Source organism: Nicotiana tabacum, chromosome 16 (assembly GCF_000715075.1).
Source record: "Nicotiana tabacum cultivar K326 chromosome 16, ASM71507v2, whole genome shotgun sequence".
NCBI classification, from domain to species: Eukaryota; Viridiplantae; Streptophyta; class Magnoliopsida; order Solanales; family Solanaceae; genus Nicotiana; species Nicotiana tabacum.
Genome location: NC_134095.1, coordinates 62,817,610 through 62,823,609, shown reverse-complemented (window position 1 = coordinate 62,823,609; position 6,000 = coordinate 62,817,610).

The following is a 6,000-nucleotide window of genomic DNA, read 5'->3' as shown; positions in this document are numbered from 1 at the left end:
TCTAAGTAATTTAAAACAAGTATTTACTGAGGGCCCCGCAATTTGTGTTTTTTATTCGGCGAGGCTCATCTCATTCTTATTTTAAAGGATAAACCTATAATGACTATATTTCCTATTAAGTTCGTCTCTAAAAATAAAAAGAAAATCTCTTAATTATTTACATGCTTGCAGATTATTTACAGCAGGATCCGAAATGCTTTTACAGAATAAGGAAACATGACCATGCATACGGACAGCTGATCGAACATTATGGGCCCAAATCCAGCTCATGCGGAATGGGCCAGACCTGGGCCACTGTTTATCCGAGGCGGGTCTGTTTGATCTGTTTTGACCTGGGCTCGACCTTCATAAGGTTGAGGGGCGCGGACTTGTGCCAATTGTTATAAGGTTGTGGCTTGATAATTATAACGAGGCAGTTTATCAAAAGAGAATGAAAATTAACTAAGGCGGATAGTTTTATTCTTCGACATGCATTAAAAGAGAATGCTAATTACAAAACACAACTAATTTCTAAGACATAGCCTAGTATACTGCCAATCCTTTTGTCTGTTAACCTAACCAACATATGATATTAAACCATACTACATTTTTATATTCACTCTATGAAAGGGCCAATTCCAATACCCAAACAAGATTGTAAACCATTACACACTACATAATCATCTATATAGCAACTACATGTGGACATAGATGTATTCAGATCTTCCCTTTTGTATTCATGCTCGACTTTCAAATTACATGGACAGTATTAGTTGTGTACCTGGTATAGAGGAACAAAAGAAGAAGGAAAAGGATCAGCTGAGTAGTGAGCAAACAACAGCAACAGCAGAATTCGCAGCAACAACACAGCAACAACAACCAACCAACAATGATGAAGCTCAGCAAGGAGTCAAGCAACAAATAAGCAATCCCGGAAAAACAGAGTAGGAAATAACAGCCCAGAATGTTGAATGTAACATCAACAGAAATCCAATAACCACAAGAAAGCTTGGCAGACAACAGGAAAAGCAAAACCCCACAGAAAACCTGATCAAACTGGACTCTTGCACAGTTTCTTCTAGACAAAACTCATTCACAATGTTCTGAAATTTATTTCTGTTTTTCCTTTTTAGTTTTTCTTACTCCCAGGATCTCTCTAGACTCCAAAAAATTGAACCCCCGTTCTAATGGAAGGTCTGCCTCTTTTATAGCCTAACCTTAACACTTTACAGTCTTTTTGACAACTCCAAATTCCCCCCTCCCTGTTGTTTTTCCACTCACCTCTTTTAAATAAATAAAACTCCCATCAAATTCCTGACAGCCCCTCTCTCTTTTGTTGTTAAAATGTACTAATCACTTGTTTATTTAACAAAAGTATGGGCAGTGGGAATATAATCTGACAGCACATGCTGTCCAGTTATTTTAATTCCTTAAAGCTAACCATACACATGCTGCCCACGGTCCAAACCAAATGGCATCGTGTTTTAAAATCAAAGTCTGAATCTGCCATTATAACCTTTCCCCTAGATGTTCTTTAATTCAATTTGAACAAAATCAATAGGCAATACAATTCAGTTCCTAATGGGATTCAAATACGATCACAGCAAAAATAAACAACATGAATCAAGTTGTTATCATTAATGACTGCAACTAATTGACGACATATATCGACTCGACTATATTAGTCGTAACACATAACAATCAATCGTTCATATAAACAACACGTACAGAGTCCCGAGTGACTTCAGACAACTTTGTTCAATCACTGGGAACCTATATGAATTAACTCGTTTGACGACTAAATCTAATCGAACATGTACATCACAGAATACATTCAAATCATACACAGAAAACAATTGACCAAATAAAAGGTCTTTACAAAGACGGAAGAAATTAAGAAGAGTATCAGAAAACACCGAACAAACACAACAGAACATGCTAACATACTTAACTAGCAGTTGAATAAAACAAAAAGGAAAAGAAAACTTACCAAAAATGTCCAAACAAAACTGAACCAAATCTGACTCGACATTGACCCTTTGAGGCCGAACAAACTTTAATCAGGGTGTTCTCACATGAGAACACCTTGATTAAGGTCTATTAGACCTCAAACCCCCGTTAAGGCTAGCCGGATTCCCCATGTGCATGTGTTCTAAAGTCTGGATTTTCAGATCTGGATTTTTGGGAGTTGTGGGTAGATTCGGACCAAACCAAGCTTGGTTTGGTCACGAGGAAGGTCAGGGGGTGTCTGGTATGAAGATGGGGTGGTTTGGCATAGATTCGGGTTCGACTCAAATCTTCAAATGAAGATTCGAGACGAACAAAAGTGATTCGAGGCTAAGGAGTAACAGATCCATGTTCAGGAGAGTGAGGGGGTCTTAGGGTGTTCGGGAGGTGGCCACCGGCGTTCATGCCGCCGGGTTTTGGTGGAAGGGAAACTAGGGCGGCGTTAGGGTTTGGGGTTTCAGGGTTCGGGGAAAGAGATGACTGAAGGGGGGGGGGTTCGGATAGGGGGTGCGGGGTAAAGGGCTGAGTTTATATATGGGGAGGTTGATTGGATCTGAGCCGTTAGATCAGATGATCTCAACGGCTGGGATCTGATGCTGAGAAATGAGACGGGGTCGTTTGGTAGTCAAACGGGGTCGTTTGGTTTAAGTGAGGGGTTGGATCGGATTGGTTCCTGGGTCGGGTTTTGGAGCGGGTTACTGATAGAGGTCCTGAGCCGTTGGATCGAGAGTTTGAACGGCTGAGATGGATTGGCCTGAAACGGTGTCGTTTCAGGAGGTGTCTGGGCAACCGGATTTGGACTGGGCCTGATCGAATTGGTTTGGGCCTATTTTTGGTTTATTTCCTTGGCCCAAACCGTTTTCTTCATTCTTTTCTCCCTTTATTTTTTTCCTTTTTCTTTTCTTTTTTTTTTCTAATCTTAAAACTAAAAATAAAATGAAATTCAAACAAACATAATTATCAAAATATTTAAATAGGTTAAATCGCACCCTAGAATATTTTTGTGAATTTTTCTTTTACCGAATGAACTATGGTCTAATTACTAGGACATACACATTTTGTATTTTTTTTAATAATGTAAAAATGGACAAAATGGACAGAACCACACATGACTAGCAGCACACGTTACGGAAAATTGAAAATTGTACAACGAGGTCCTTTGTTACTATTTCTTTTGGAGTGACTGTCCGTGAAGCAAAAATCACGTGCTTACATCCACCATCAGAAAAAATTCAAAAAGAAAAAAGAAGAAGGAAAAAAGAAAAAGGAAAAGAATTTTTGAGTGATGAATTTCCCATTTGAGATTACAGTGGGTATATTATTGTTATTGTTGTTGTTGTTTCTGAATCTCCCATTCGTTCTTTTCACTATGGCTGTTTGACCAAAAAAGGATTAAACCTTTTGGTTAAATCAATTAATGATGAGAAGAGAAGTGAATCTTAATTAAGGATAATAAATCTAGACCAAATGACAGGTAGAATAGACAAAATGAAAGGCGTTAGTTAATGTGTTTGAGTCGGTTAAATGCTCATAAATGCAACAACATAAATGCACAACCAATTAAAACAGATACGATCGACGTAATCCTAGGAAGTTGCTACCCAATTATCGAGATCTTTCGAAGAGATTCTTTCCTTGATAATTGTGATGACCCGAAAGGTCATCACTTATTTTAGAAATAAATCATGTGTTACGAGGTCTTAAAACCTCCTTTTTACCTCACCTCAATTTACGTGCATGGGTCCGAACATATATCCGAAAAGCCTTTTTTTTGTGAAAATATGAGAAATAGAAATTTTTAGAGTTAAAATTTGATTATGGTTGACTTTGGTCAACATTTTAAGCAAACGGATCCGGATCTGTGTTCCGACGATCCCGGGAGGTCCGCAGTAAAATATGGGACTTGGGCGTATGCCCGGAAATGAATTCCGAGGTCCCAAGCCTTAGAAATCAATTTTTGAAAGAAATTATTTTGCTGAGTTATTTATGAAATAAAGAAAAGAATTAATATTTGAAACCATTGGTATCGGGCCCGTATTTTGGTTCTGGAGCTCGGTACAAACTTGTTAAAGTATTTAAATGATAACTGTGAAATTTGGTGAAAAATGGAGTTTATTTGACGTGATTTGGACCTCTAGTCAAAGTGTTATGAACTTTAAAGTGTTCTTGATGGAAATGATAAGTTTTGGGGTTTAATTCATAGTTTTACATGTTAATTTCATGATTTGATTGCACGAGCAAGTCCGTATGATATTTTTAGGTTGGTGTGCATGTTTGGTTTGGAGCCCCGAGGGCTCGGGTGAGTTTTGGATAGGCCATGGAGTGGAATTTAACTTAGGATGTTGCAGGTTTTTAGCTGGTATATTGCAGGTCTGCAGGATTCGCAAATGCGAAGCTTGGCTTCTCAAATGCGAGCCCGCAAATGCAAGCCTGCAAATGCGAAGTTTCATCGCAAATGTGAAGACGACATGTGCTGCCTTGGGTCGCAAATGCGACGAGTTTATCGCAAAATCGACGAGTTTATCGCAAATGCGAATGTCCCTTCACAAATGCGAAGATGCCCTGAACTCCCCAGTCGTTGCAAATGCGACAATTCCATCGCAAAAGCAAGTTCGCAATTGCGAACATTAATTGCAAATGCGAGAGTAGCAGTCTGAGGGGTTCGCAATTGCGACACCTACAACCTGCAAAATCATAACTTAGACGCATTTCGACTATTTTCAAACCATTTCAAAACCAAAACACTCTTGGGCGATTTTTCAAAGACAAGTACTCTTCCAAATCGATTGTAAGTCATTTCTAACTTATTTTCATCAATCTTTAACATCTTTTCTCATGATTTCAACTCAAAATCAAAGGTTTTCATGGGGAAAATTGAGTGTTTTAGGTAGAACCTAGGTTTTCAAATTTTGGGGTTTTGGACCTCGATTGAGGTCCGATTTCAAAATAAATTACATATTTAGGTTCGTGGGGGAGTGGGTAATCGGGTTTTGGTTCGAACCTAGGGTTGTGACCTTGTGGGCCCAGGGGCGATTTTTGACTTTTTGGGAAAAACTTTAGAAAACCTATTTTCATGCATTGGAATTGATTCATTTAGCATTTATTGATATAGTTTAGTAACTTGTGGCTAGATACGAGCGAATTGGTAGTGGAATCAATAGGTAAAGCGATAGTTGAGACTTGAATTGTGTTCGTGGCATAGGGATTAGGAATTGTGTCCTATTTGCTATGTGTTATTTGTTGAGTACAATGTATAAGCATGGTGACGAGTATCTATACGTTGATGTCAAGCATGTCTGTGAGTCTTATTCTATGACCAATGTGACTCCGTTTGTATTGTTCATGCCTTATGTGATGATTTCTATTGTTGAGCAAAACTTGTGGAAGTAATAGTGATATTTGAACATTGAGGAGCGTTGGCTCAAGTTGTATAATGAATTGTGGAGGTATAATTGGCAATTGAACCTTATAGAGCATTGGCTCAAGTTGTGAAGTGAGTTGTAAAGTAAAAGTGAAAAAGAGAAGAGAATTATTATATTGTCTCCCTTGCCGGGGTGTTGTTGCTTTTAATGCTATCTCCCTTGCCGGGTGCTTTTGATATTGTTCCCTTGCCGAGATTTGATTATTGAACTATTGTTCCCTTGCCGGGACTTTATTGTAATTTTATTTAATTCCTTTCCCTATTGCTTGTGATTGTTGTTTGGGTGAGGAAGAGTGTTAAAGCACGAAGGGTGATGCCGTGTATTATTTTGGTGAGAGGGTATTAAAGCATGAAGGGTGATGCCGTGTATGATTTTATGAGGAAGAGTGTAAAGAACGAAGGGTGATGTCGTGCCGCACGATGTACAATTCCGTGCCGATTATATTGATTTTATGGTGAGGATGAGAGTAAAAGCACGAAGGGTGATGTCGTGCAGATTATATTGATTCTTATGGTGAGGACGAGAGTAAAAGCACGAAGGGTGATGCCGTGCACTTGTTTGATTTCTGATTCTTGTTGATAATTGAGTTATG